Genomic DNA, 15,192 nt, shown 5'->3' on the forward strand with positions numbered 1-15,192 from the left:
GAGAATCGGTTGTAAAGACAGACGTGCAAGGTCGGTCCATGTGCTTAAGCTCATGAAGTTGATTTGTGCCAAGATAACCTGTCCAAGCTTTCACACTTACTTTATAAGAAGCCTACAGCACCATCAATATGCCGGCTGCTTTTAACTGCACGGAATAAAACTATTGAAACGATACAAACAATGTTAACATCATTTTATCATTCGAGTGTTCAGATTGGTAACCTCTAGATGCGGAGTAAGTTGAGAAGTTGTTTGCGTAATTAACAAAACTACGTTAATTATATTTTCAGTAATGGTTCTTACGTGGCTAAAGAAAATGAGCAGTTTGGAGTCCGTCCTCGAGATTATGCAGCCAAGCGAAAAAATTTCGAATGAACGTGCTTCTGTAAGAGCCATGCGAAAAACATTTTCCAATAAACACTCTTGGAAGACGTAACTGACGCAGAAAAAGATCTGTAAAGTCACAGAAAGAACAGCACTTCGCGACGGGGCACAAAGGAGGGACCACACACAAACTGCGCTAACTTTAAGCGCTGTTCTTTATGTGATAATGAAGCAACTATCCCGTCAGTGATTCCATCCAAACCTGTAAAGTCAACCTGACCACGTCTAGCCTTTTGTGATGCTGTCATCAATATTATGGCCCCGTGAACGTTCCCCATGGCCACATAGTCGCGTTCCATTTTTGTTTATGCTGCTTTCTCGAAGGCAAGCATTTTAAAGTTTTAGTGTCAATACGGCTGTGAACGTGTGCCGCCGAAAGCCTGCTTCGTCGCAGAAGCGATGCATGCGGAATGATGGTGCAGATTTAGCGCTTCGCTGGCATCAAGATAATGCGCTGCCGCCGAGGGAAGGAAGATAACGAAAGTCGACAGCTTGGTAGCTGCTCAGAGAGCCGTGCCGATGGTGGCGGTTCCATCATGACGAAATCTGAAGCGGCGATATTGATGGCTGAGGCGGTTTCTTTTCTTTTATTCCATTTTTTTACACCGAAGTCGTTAAGAGAAAGCTCTAACTCGGGCCCAACTCCGACGCGGCCTATTCAAATAAGAAAAAACGCCGAAACGCTTTTCTGAGATAACCCCTCGGGTGATTTTAATGAAATTTGCTGGATTCGGGACAGAAAGGTATAAATTCTAGTGACGATTGCAAGTGGAATTTCTATTTAGGGATTGAGTTCTGGTAAAAGATTTTCAAAAATTCGGAAGTGCGAAAAATACAGAAGCACGAAGTTTACAAATTAATAACTCCGCATCAAGAACTGATATCGCCGTTCTGTAAACAGCATCCTTTAAACAATTCAAAGCGGATAAATACAATATGCCGATTTATATCTTCCATGAAGTCGTTGCGTTGTGAACAAGGATTGTGGAAAAGCTGTATTTCACATTACTAAACTTCTTTAGATTCGTGCGTAATATATCAATTTTGTCCGCTTTAGATGTGCTGTTAGATGCAATGTACAGAATTGTGATATCAGTTTTCATTGCCGAAAGACAGAGTTCTAAACTTGATGGTTTCGTTTTCTGAAAATGTTCGATTTTTGCCAATTTTCAATAAACAAATGATGACCTAAATCAATAATTCTAAGCCAACAGTCACTAGATTTTAAGTTTTTCTTTTAAGTGCAACAAACCTAAAATTTGAGGCAGTGGTTGTGGAGAAAAACGAATTCTCCTTTTACATGTGTTTAGATAGGACCACCAGATCTCGAGGTAAAGGTTCCTCTTAAGGGCTACTTTCCCCACTATCGCGTCCGCGTGTAGAGCAAAATCCCGAAGATAGCGTAATACGGGCCTGACCCGCAGCGGAGGTGAAGCAAGCGTTCAGCTCTCCTTTCTGACCTTTCTGAAAGAGTTTCGTGAAGAAATTTCATCCGATTTAAAACAAGTTAACGACCAAATTGCAAGCTTAAATACCCGGGTCACTGCCATTGAAAAAAAGATTAGTAGCGTACCGGAAATCAAAAAGCACTTTGACGCTGTCAAAAATACTGTTCAGGAAGTTAAGACAAACATATCGAAAGCAAATGAAGAACTCGTCGATGTTGTGGACGACATAAGCAACAGAATGAGGCGCAACAACCTTATAATCAAGGGTATACCCGAAGAGGGCCATGAAGGATACGCCGAATCCGAAGCCATTGTGAAGAAATTTTGTTCCACTCACTTGAAGGTCAACGTTGGAGACATTGAGCGTGCTCACCGTATTGGTCAGCGCCGTCACGGTTTTCCCCGTCCTATTATAATTAAATTCCTCAACTTTAAATCTAAAACAGAAGTCCTACAAAATTCCCATAAACTGAAAAATCTCGAGTCCCCTAATGTGTGGATAGAAGAAGACTTTTCGCCTAAGGCACAGTTGGCTCGTAGGAAGTTGCGCGAGTTTGCTAAGAGCAATCGTGAGGGAAACGAACGTTTTTCTATTCGTTATATGTCTCTACATTTTAAAGATTCTGTTTACCGGTTCGATTCACTCACTAATAATGTTGTACAGGTTGCTTCAAGGAACCAACCTTCCAGTAATTGACGAAAAACAACTGAGAGGCGTAAGTTCACGCCCGTACATGCAGTCTCGTTGCTCTTGGCAAATTTCCGCAGCCTTTTTCACAAAATTGATGCGCTGAAAACGCTCATACATACTTGCACCACAGATATAGTAATAGGTACGGAAACGTGGCTTTCCAGTGACATCACTAATAGCGAACTTGCACTTGATCCATCTTTTGTAATCTTTCGAAAGGACCGGGAAGGCTTCCGAGGAGGCGGAGTTATTTTGGTCATTAAAGATGACTATCAACCGTCTCTAGTGATAATCGACTCTCCTCTTGAAATAGTGTGGGTGTCTGCACGTATCGGACATGCGCAATGTGTCATTGGTGCATGCTATCGTCCACCCGATAGCCGTTTGGAATTTGTTCATTTTTTCAATGATGCTTTACAACAGGTCTTATCCCAGTTTCCAAAATGCATACTAATATTAGGGGGTGATTTTAATTACCCAGGTATCGAGTGGTCAACTTCTTCGTTAAAGGAAAATTGCAACAGATCTGAGTGTCTTCATTTTCTACAAACCTTGTATTTTCATCACTTAACTCAAGTCGTGCGCGAACCAACTCGGGGTGAACACATACTAGATATTATTTTAACAAATCATCCAGACCTTGCTACGACACATGTGCTAGAACCATTAAGTGATCACAGGGTGGTGCAATGTTCCTTTTCATTGAAACCTGCCAAGAAATATACAGCGAAAAAATACATTCTCAACTACGCACGCGCCGACAATGGCAGAATAATTGATATGTTAGCCTCATTTACAGCAGACTTTGCAAACAATTTTCAAAACAGAACGGTACATGATAACTGGAGCTTGTTCCGCGATAAACTCAAAGAAGTTGAAACTACATGCATACCAAGAATGACCATCAGCTCAAGGCAGAACGATCCGTGGTTTAACCGCGAAGTGAAGAAGTGTATAAACAAGAAAAAAAGAGCGTCCAGAAAAGCTGCGCGAACAAATGCTCCAGAAGACTGGCAAAATTACAAAACCATAGCACGCCATACAGAAACAACAATTATCGAAGCTAAACACAAGTTTTTTAATTGCACCCTTCCCAATATGATAAAAACTGATCCGAAAAAGTTTTGGCAAGTAGTTAACCCAAAAGCAGATCACACTGCTCCCTTACTACTTTCCGAAAACGGGGCAGTGCTCAACACAAAAGATAGCACTGAGCTATTTAACAAATGCTTCTCTGCAGTTTTTACTAACGAACTGCCACTTGATAACACTCACATACTTGAACAACCATCTATTCGATTCCCTTTTTCATCCATCATAATAACGGAACATGGTGTTTCTCGTGCCATTGACAGGCTTCCTCATAAAACGAGCCCAGGTCCTGACGGTATAAGCGCTAAACTTCTAAAATTAACCTCGCACTACTCTTCAGTTTTGTTATCTCTAATATTTCAGCAATCACTCGATACAGGGTGCTTACCGGAAGATTGGAAAACAGCATTAGTGATACCGGTATTTAAATCAGGTAATTCAGCAGACCCTAATAATTACAGACCTATATCACTGACATCTATCTGCTGCAAATTACTGGAACACATCCTATACTCTCACATTATAGCCTATCTTAACGATAATAACCTGCTCCTCAATAACCAACATGGCTTTCGCCAAAATCGCTCATGTCAGACGCAACTTTATGAACTCGTAACAGATATTCACATTTCTTTGCACAGATTGATTAGTACAGACGCCATTTTTATTGACTTTTCTAAAGCTTTCGACCGAGTACCTCATAATCGACTAAAACTGAAAGTTAGAAACCTACAGCTTAACTACAACACGACGCGATGGATTGAGGAGTTCCTAACGAACCGATTTCAAGTAATCAGTCTCGACAACTGCTTTTCTAACCGCACTCACGTCACTTCGGGAGTTCCTCAAGGATCCGTCCTTGGGCCACTGCTATTTTTAATATACATAAATGACATCGCAACTAATATTACCTCACATATACGTCTCTTCGCAGATGACTGCGTCTTATATAATGAAATAAGCTGCCCTGCCGACATCTCTGTGTTGCAGTCTGATTTAACAAAACTAACTGGCTGGTGTGACACATGGCAGATGGAAATTAACATAGCCAAAACTAAACACGTAAAATTTGCTTCGATACCTCAACCTACTTCTGACCAATATGCAATACGCGGTATTACTGTTGACTCAGTATCTTCAATCAAGTACTTGGGTGTCCTGTTTACCTCCAATTTAAGCTGGAATGCTCACATTGAACACATCACCACAAAAGCATGCAAAAAACTTGGTTACCTGAAACGTCACTTACACCTTGCTAACACAGATACCAGACTTCGAGCATACAGTACTCTTATCAGGCCTTCTTTAGAATATGCGTCAATAATTTGGCACCCCCATCAGTCTAATCTCACGAACCTACTCGAATCAGTTCAAAATAAAGCTGCGCGGTTCATCTTAACTTCATACTCGCGATATCAAAGTGTGTCCGCCTTAAAGAAATTACTTAATCTCCCTTCACTTGGCATGCGCAGGAAATTATCACGGTTGACCTTCTTCCATAGCCTTTACCACAGCAACACTGCATTCGCTCGAGCCCATATTCTTCCCGCTCCCCTCATCTCTACCCGCACAGACCATGTTCATAAAGTAAAACCTATATTTGCCAGGACTAACGCTTATCAAAATTCGCCTCTCGTTTTATCTATTGCCGAATGGAACTCGCTACCTGCAAACATTGTCTCGCTTACGGAATCATCATCATTTCATGCAGCACTACTAACCTGTTTAGAGTGTGTCAACCTGTCAGAACCCACATTTTCTTGAATATTTACTTAAACAGCGTTTTAAAGTGCTTGGCATTGTGTTAAATTCACTCCGTTTCATCTGCTATGTATCTGTGTCGGCTGTTTACCTAAACGTTTATTTGATTTGAGTACCCATCGTGTTCCGATGGGTACTGATTGTTTGCATCACATTCTAGGTTCTTATGCGTGTTTCACACTACTAAACATTGTATAAATTTCGTTACCCTTTTCTTTCTTTCTTTCTTTTTTTTGTTTGCTTCTGCTAGATGTTTTTTATGGTTCCTAATGCCTTCATATATTTACATTGTACAGATTTCACTCAATGCTTGAACTTTTTCGTCCCCCCCTATGTAATGCCCTAATGGGCCCTTAGGGTACTCAAATAAATAAATAAATAAATAAATACGTGGGCTGATCCCGAATGTAAGGCCATGCCAGGCCGACCTGCGGCGGAGGTGAAGCAGGCATTAAGCACTTGCCATACGTGGGCCGATCCAGAAGACAGTGCAATGCGGGGCTGACATACGACGAATGTGCAGTTCGCCATTAAGGGGCCCACATACGAAGCTTCGCTGGTCATCTTTGTTCACAGAGTGGAAGGGCACTGAGATTTTTTACTTATCGAACATCAGGTCATCGACGGCGAAACCAGGGACAGCAAAGCCGTCCTCGGGCTCGACCTAGAAAGTGCCTTCGACAAAGTGACGCACTCTGCCATCCTCGCGCAGGTATACCATCTAAACCTAAGCGAGAGGTCGTACGATTATTTCAAATACTTCCTCCCCGGCAGAACGGCGCAGCTCAGAGCCGGCGACCTGAAGACGGACGAGAAGACATTAGGGAGCCAGGGCACTCGTTATGATTCAAGTTGCCAAAAGACTATGCCAGCTTGAAGGACTGAAGCACACGATATACGCGGACGACATTACGCTGTGGGTGGACGGGGGCAGTGATGCCCGCATAAAATCCACACTACAGACGGCCTTCGACACGTTCGAAGAAAGCCTGGAAGGTACGGGACTGCGTAGCTCCCCAAGTAAGTAAGAGCTCCTGCTTTACTAACCGATCAAAACGCACAGAATAAAGAAGCAAAGGAAACACGAAAAGATCAAGATTCGCACCAGGGATGGTAACACAATACCGACGGTCAGCAAGATCCGAGTCCTGGTCATGACGATCGAAGCGCTCGGCAGGAACGGAGACACCGTCATTTCCATCATGGGTAAGGCGGCCAACGCCATCAGACGGCTCAAACGCGTTACTGCCAAGAAGTGAGTCATGAAGGAGGAGAGCATCAGACTTATACACTCCTTCATACTCTGCCACATAGTGTACGTGGCAGCTTTCCACAAGTGGGTGAAAAGCGAAAAGAACAAGCTAGACATCCTAATCCGGAGGGCTTACAAGAGACCCCTCGGTCTACTCGAAATTACCAAGACGAAACGTCTCCTCCAGCTGCGCATACACAACACGATCGACGAGATCGCTGAAGCGCAAAGAGCCGCTCAGTTGTAAAGACGTTCATCAACAAAGGCCGGCAGAAAGATCCTGTGCAGTCTAGGCATCGGTTATCACGAACAGCAGGGACCAAAATGCCCCGTCCCTGACCACGTACGACGGAAAGTGCGGGTTGACTCCTTGCCGAGGAACAAGCACCCGGAATTCAACGAAGGCAGCAGACACGCTAGAGCAAAGGCACTGACGGACCTGCACGCGGAAGACACCGGCGCCAGATACATGGATGCAGCCGAATATGCCGGCCGCAACGGCTTCGCGATCGCGGTGGTCTACTCCGGAGGCAACGTGCGGGCGACCGCCAGTACACCGAGCAAGCAAGTGGAGGAAGCAGAAGAAATAGCCATCGGCCTGGCCATTGTAGACCGAGAATGCCACATGGTCCTCAGCGACTCCAGACAGGTGGTGAGGAACTACGCCAAAGGAAGATTTGCCCCAACGGCGGCACGCGCCCTGCTCCGTCAGGCAGACCGCGACAAGAGGACTCGAATTAAGTGGTCCCCGGAGCACGCAGGAGAAGCGTCGCAGAAGCATGTCAATCGCAACGAAACGGCACACGCCCCAGCGCGAGGGCTAACCGACCGCGCCCAAGGCAACGGCTGCCCGCTGTGATTCAGCCCGAAAGACCGGATGAACATCTATGAGGAACTGAGCAAGGATTTCGGCTGGCCCGCAGATTTCTCCCGCCGCCCTGCAAAGGGCTGAGCAGGTCGCAGGCCGTGCTGTTCAGGCAACTACAAACAAGAACGCTTCCAAGCCAGGCGCTATTGCATAGGATATACCCAGAAACGCACCCCCATGACAAGTGCAGAGCGTGCTGCAGGGAGACGGCCACACTTGAGCACATGCTATGGAATTGTGCCAAACATCCAAGCGAAGCTAACTCAGGACGTATACCGCCGCAGCTTGAGGAATCAACGCGGAGCGACGAACAAGAAAAACAACTCCAGGCTGTCAGGCAGGTCATTGAGGCGCTGGCTAGGCAGGAGCCTGGCGAGCCGGCAACGGCGGGCAGCGATCCTCGCAGAGCACCCGCCACGATGACGACGTAGGCCACCGCCGAAGCGCGCCTTCGCGCTTTACTGCAGGCTCAACGAACGTTTTTCCAATCCAATCCAATTACTTATCCGCGTTCGTCCTGCATGCGTCTGCGATAAAAACAAGACAGGTATGCATAGAAAATCTGAGGTGGCGGCGGCAGGTGGTAGCGCAGAAGTTAGCATGCCCAGCCCCTACACGTACATACTTATATCTGCATTGACATGGGTTCGTGGTAGTGATACCGACCAAAGCTCTACTTTTTCTGCGCGCTCTAGCCATTGTGAGACTAAGGATGTAGTTAGCATGCCCAGCCACTGAATGCAAATTGCAGCAGTTGCGAGTGGTGGAATCCCGCTGGGGCTCGCGATGGTGAAGCTAAAATGAGGAGGAGGCCTGACGGAAAAAACGTTGATGGGCACCATAACAGAATGGAAGGACGACCTGCGGAAAGGAGAAAGCATACAAGTTTTTAGCACTTGTCCTAGAGTAAAGCACTAAAATGGGTAGTATGCACTCATGGGGATGGTAGTACGAACTGCTTCTCACTGCTAATACTGGACCGATACTAAGAAAATACTCCGTTCGCAGACACGACGCTACACTGAAATTAGCAAAACAATATCAGTTTATAAACTGATAGTGCCATTATCTGGTGTACTTCTTGTGTGTGTGGAGGGCATAAAGGTCCTGGCAATGAAATGGTAGTATCTTTGTTTTTGCTGCAGTTGCACACAAACAAAATTCGTTGAAGTGATCCAACAGCGATGTACCAGCGGAGACCAACCCACAAATTAAAAATAATTCCTGGTTTCAGATCTTCCAATGTACTTTGCGCTTAGCTACTATCTGTAATATCTTTTTTCTTTTTGTACTTTTATGAAGAGGAAAACTCCATATTACTACAATATTAATAACAGTGCACAAAATCGGCTGGCTTTGAAGCTCTGACCACGTACCACACTTTTGTACATTCAGCAGATGTAGTATTGGGGCAACATCTTTTAGCAAAATGATTAGGTTTTCGGTCATAACACTGTGATAGGCGGGAAGAAATCGTTGTCATGCCTGGTCGAAGCAATACCATCTGCAATCTTATTTACTTATACATATTTTTTGAAAAATCACTATAACACTTTATACATTTGCTTCGTATGAGTTATATACTAGCTTGCCTCGTAAATCTCAAAAATGTATTCTCTTTGCGGGAGAAGGCTTTCGTGGAAAACGACGCAACATAACAGTAAAACATCCAGCAAGGTTGCTATCCAGATGATTCACGAAATTGTGCACTGAGAACGTGTCGACTAGCGTGCGATTGAAAGTTGAATTGTGATCGTTGTAAGCTTGTGTTGCGTCTAGCACGAGCGAGTAGTGTTAGCGATGACATTGGTGTGGAAATGGTCAGCTCGGTCTGCGATTTGTTCTTGTGGATCTCCACATTGAACGTCGCAGTCGTCACGATGAGAGCACTCCTGTGACATTATTAGCTCAGTGGGCTGGGAAGGCCCGAGTGGTAGCTAACCGTGAGGGGTATTGGGTAAAAACTATTAATATACGTACTTTGAGATGATGAAAAATCTGCAGAAACACCACTGATGTTGTCTAACTATTCGTAAACAGGCTCCAAAATTTCAATTTGCCTATCCCAAACATTTTTGTGGTTGCCGCTTCTTGTAAGGGACGTCGGGCGTTCACCATCGTCACTGTTGATGGTCGGCAAGGAATCGCCAATGCTGCCTCGGTTGGGACGAGGGACTTCGAAATAGCTGAACAAATGGCTATTGCACTAGCCCTGCTGCACAGCTCACGGGATGTCATATATAGTGATTCAAGATCTGCAGCCTGAGCATTTGAAGAAGGCACCGTTTCCAAACAGGCCCTCAGACTTATTGGGGGCAAGGCAATCACGCACCACTTCATTTATTGGTCTCCGGCACATCAGGGTCAGATAAAGGGTGCACCTCCCAACCTCAATGAGTCGGCTCACAGGGCTGTGCGTTAACTTGCCCACCGCGCTACCCTCTACCAATCGGAAGCCGACTCCCCAGAGAACAGGGACGCCCTCCACCTACAACAAAAGATTACTAAACACTACTATCTCAGCCGTAGAACCTACTTTGTTCCTCATCCGCGCCTCAATAGAGCTCAAGCATTGAGCTCGTCTACTACAAACGAATACCTATCCGAATCCGTCGCTCTTACATAAAATCTATCCGGATACTTACACCAACGCTACCTGCCACGATTGTGGAGATATAGCCACGTTAGACCATATGCTCTGGCGTTGTGCCCGGTCACGCTCTATCATCGCTAACAGCTAGGCCAGATGGGAGGCGGTTCTCCGCAGCCCTCTTCTGGCTCACCAACTCTGGGCTGTCCAACAGGCCCACGATGCGGCCGAGAGGCTCGGCCTTCCGGTTCCCACGTGGGAGCGGCCCGCTTCGTGAAGACTCACGATCTGCAGGACTTCTTTCAAGTTTCACCATACCATACCATACCCCAAACATTAGGTAGGCCCACCCCCAAATTTCAATTTGGCACACCCTGATATTTAAATTGGCCCACCCTCAAATTTGAAGTCGGCCACGCCCGATTTTCTTTTCGCCCAGCCTTAAACTTCAATTTGGCCCAATCCCAAATTTCAATTGGGCCTCTCCTAATTTTCAAGTTGGTCCACGCACGAATTTCCATAAATTGTCCTCCAAATTTCGAGTCAACGCACCGCAAAATTTAGGTTGGCCCACCCCCATATCGCCCCCAAATTCAGATTGGCCGACCCCGAGATTGCCCCCACATTTACGTAAGACCAACCCCATATCACCCCCAAATGAAGATTGGCCCGCCTCCACAACACCACCAAAATTAGGTCGGCCCACTCCTATACCACCTGCAAATCGAGGTTAACCCACACCATTTCCGTCCCAAACTAACGCTGGCCCACCCCTCGATCACCTCAAATTTAGGATGGCCCAGCGCAAATCACCCACCAATTAAGGTTAGCCCACCCATATATCACCCCCCCAATTCAGCTTGGCCCAGCCGCACATCACCCCCATGGTTAGGTTAGCCCGTTCCCATATGTCACCCCCAAATTTAGGTTGGCCCACCCCCATATCATTCCTAAATCCAGGTTGGCCCACCCCCATATCAGCCCCAAACTTAGCCTGGCCTACTCCTCTATCACCTAAAGTGTAGGATAGCCCACCGCAAATCACTCCCACATTTAGGTTAGCCCATCCCCATATCCCCCCCGATTCACCTTCGCCCAGCCCCATATCCCCCCCATGGTTAGGGTGGCCCACTCCCCCTATTCCCCCAAACTTAGGCCTACCCATCCCTATATCACCTCAAATTTAGGTTGGGCCACCCCCATATGAGCCTGAAATTCAGCTTGGGGGTCGGTACATCCAGCAGGAGCCTTCCGTGCCCGCAAAGAATTGTTGCCGTATGAGTCTACACACTCCAAGACTGTTAAACGAGCAATTGCCACTACGTGCCTCGAATCCGCGCAGAAAAAATCGTGCTGTCATAAGGCATAAACAAGCTTTGACGACCAGATTTTGAAGTTGAGGAAGGCTGGTTTTCCTTGCTTGGTTTTAAGCGCAGTTTCGGAGGCGTTATTGAAAAAATTGAAAAAAGAAAGTAAAAGAAGTGAAGAAGGTCAAACAGTCGAAAAGAACGCTGAAGCGGTGGTGATACCACATTCTCATAAAGTAGCGCATAATCTGAAACACGTCGCCGTGAAATACACAATTCCTGTGGTTCTTGCCGCGCCGCGGAAAACTTGCGACTTTGTGCCGCCTGATTGGTCCGGATGACTCTAAAAAAGTAGGGTGTTCTACGATTAGGTTTAGATTTAGATTAAGCGTGATTCCCTTTATCTTCAGTGTTCTCGCACGTGCGCATTCACATATTCAGTGTCCCTCTTTTCTCGTTCCCCTCTCCTTATGGCTATATAATCAGCCACATGTGATTTCAATAAACAGTTGCAAGTAGCGCCTTGCCCTGTCTGTATTTCTTCTTGTGTGCCGACCCTATTGGCGCATGACCTATTGAAAGCTATGCATCAACTAGCCCCACAACGTGTTTTACTGCAGTACTATTTGGAACGGTGTATTATGACTTTCTCTTTCTCTCTACTCTCTCCCCTCTCCCATACCTTCTACTTTCAGGGCCAGGAGACAGCAGAGGAAGGAATGGGGGAAACATAACAAACAATTTCTCCAAATAAGATTGGATTTAAGCAAAGGCATGTTGAATGGCGTTCTTGAAGTTAGCAGCGTCCGTGATGGCAGCGATGGCAGTGGTAAGATGGTTCCATTCCGTTCGAGGAAAAAACGGCAGACAACCACGTGTACACTCGGAAGATATTGATTGGGATTTCGAGCAACACTGCGAGCAGGCCAGCTAGCTGTGGTTTACATCACTGAGGGCTCCTTCGAAGAGAATAACACGCTAGGTAAAAAGAGGCTGCAAACTTAACAGCTGGGCTACCGCTTGCCGCCGCGACTGCCACGGAAGAAACGTGGTTGGCTAACCCTGTGCGAGAAAACGGCCGCGGCGGCAAGCCTTCCGCACTTCGGTATATAGTTTTCAAAGAGACTCGAGTTATGTCGAATGGATTTCACGTGACATGATCGGTGGCACCAACAGCGTTTGCGAAACCCCTGCATCGCCCGCGAAAGGAAGGATTTCCCCTCTCGCCAAAGCTGCAGTCGCTTGCGCCCGACGCCATGCTTGCTGCGCGTGCGGTCGTCACTCACGGTACACGAGGATTTTCACGCTTTCAGAAAGCTGATACTCACAATCCTCTAATCCATTACTTTCGAGATGAAACGAAACACACGTTCGTAAAAGGTTCTTTCTTATTCCAAGTATTGTGAAAAATTACATGACCAGAATTCTTTCTTCAGTGTTGCTTGAGGCAAAATTTGTAGCTTTAGTGGCGATAGCTGTAAAACTGCTATTGGAGTCGTTAGCGGTGAAACAACATAAGAAATGTGCTAGATAAAATAAAACAGAACTAATTTCTAGAATGTGACCGAATGAGAAACTTTTCGAATTGATATCTAACTACGCTTAAGTCTCCTACCCACGAATGGGTATTTTTGTGATTCATTTTCTATTCAGTTTGCTTTTGTATAGCTAATGTACTTTTGGCCAATTTGCAATTTACCACGTACTTTTCGTTACCTATCATCACTTGTCAGTGCGTTTTGTGTGCGCACTGTCCTTAGTGTGTGACCTTATTATATTATAAAGGTCACATCATATCGGTCGTCTCGCCCCTGATTTCCCTGTGTAGTGAAATTTCGAGGGCCTATAGGGCAGTTATGAAATAAACAAATAAATAATGTGACGAAAAAATAAAGTTTCCAGTAAACTGCTGAAGTGAAGATGCGAACACCAAAAAAGGAGAAAATAAGAAACGCAAGAGAAATGCCACTCCCAAAATTTATGAGAGCATCCAAGTGCGCAGCCATTGTTTCGGAAAAAATGAGGAGCTGCGTAGGTGGGACACAGGAGACCAGGAAGTAGGGCAAAGGTTTTGGGAGAAAAGGAGGGTCCCCGAAATGGGCAGCCCAGCTGCTGGCTACGACCGATGGCTGGCGCCCATACAGCTCTCCCGGAGCAAGCAAACGGCGCCCGCCATTTAGAGGCCATTGTTTCAAGTGCCCCTCATTTCTATTCGCACTTCTTAGTGCCCGTCCTTTATTCCTTGTTAGTCTTCTACACTTTCTTTTTGCTTCGCTGCCTATGCTAGATTGCTCCAGGGCAACATAACCTTACCGGAACTCATGTTCTCCGGTAAGGTTCGCCACAGAATACGGCGACATGCTCAATAAAAATAAAGGAAGATAAAAGATGCAAATTTCGCCGTCCACCTTGGTGGTTGCGAAATATGCTTCTTGGGCAGGAATATTCTTATTAGCCGTATTAACGCCATCTCAACATTCGTGGTGAACGGAGATCACATAGAATGGAGGCCTCTGTTTGGCGTTACTACCCGCCGTGGTGCCGTTGCGACTATAACGTCGCGCTACTAAGCCTGATGGCGCAGGACCGAAGCCCGATCGTGGCAGCCGCATTCGGATGGATGCTTTACTGCAAACTCGACCATATACCGTGAATTGGTACATGTTAAACACCCCCAGGCGGTCAAAATTAATGTGGAGTCCCCCACTACGACGTTGCAGGTAACCAAATTGTGGTTTTGGTATGTGAAACCAAAGAATGAAAATTTATTTTTTGGCGGTACTGAGCCAAGCCTTGTCTTTTGAATTTATTACTCTTATGCAGGCGTGTAGCTGTATGTTTTTTTTTTGCTATAACATTGTGCGTCTATACGTAAAAAAAAAGCATGCTTGCATACCCTGCCAATATTATGATAGTATGGTACAGGTGCTGGTCTGCCATTCTGCATATTTTTAGCGCCTATAAGACATTACATGTTGTATGGCTGTATTGTATTGTATAATCTTTTCTAAGCTATTATAGGAAGAAAAAAGAAAGATGCAGTGATGCTTCACTTCGCGAGTGCGGATGACGCACAAGCGTGTGGGTGCTATAGATATATATAGCGCACACGACGCCATCGGTTCGCCTAAACGCCTGCACTGTGCGCTTCGCAGGTCGTATTCGAGGCAGTGCTCGCGCGGCCGTGCTATATGCAGCAACCGCTGGAGTAGAAGGCCCCCTTGTCAACATTCGCTTACTGGCAAACTTACGTAGCAAAGTGTCAGCGCGCACAATCATACATGATCACTTCAGACTCGATGGCCGCGGACACTCGCTGTCAGAACGCTGGCGTTAGGAACCGCGGCAGTAACAGCGAGCGAAGTGACCTTCGTGCTTTCTATCGCTTCAATGTAAACTTTGCGGTGAGAACACAGCGCGCGCAAAGCTACGAGACGTCGACCCACGTAGTTTGAAGCTAAAGCCAGCGGGACTGCGCGCAACCACGCAGCGGTCACAGTACACTGGTACTAATGGCAGGGTAGTACCGTTCAGTACCGCGTGGTAGCACGGAAGTAAGGGGAGCGTTCTTGCATTGTTCACTCGTGATACCTAGCGCCAACAGACGCTGCTGATAACGACCTCCCGATGCATGCTCAACGTATTCTTGAATAAAAAGCGCAGTTGGTTCGTCATATTTTTGTAGCGATAGCTGCATTACGCCAGGTTTTCGCCTCTTCGTCATCGCCGCACTTTGAGCCATGGCCACACTGTGACGTCCCACCATGGCCCTCGATTCTTCAGCAACTCGGCTCGTCGC

The sequence above is a fragment of the Dermacentor variabilis genome, chromosome 10 (genome assembly GCF_050947875.1).
Source record: "Dermacentor variabilis isolate Ectoservices chromosome 10, ASM5094787v1, whole genome shotgun sequence".
Taxonomy (NCBI): Eukaryota; Metazoa; Arthropoda; class Arachnida; order Ixodida; family Ixodidae; genus Dermacentor; species Dermacentor variabilis.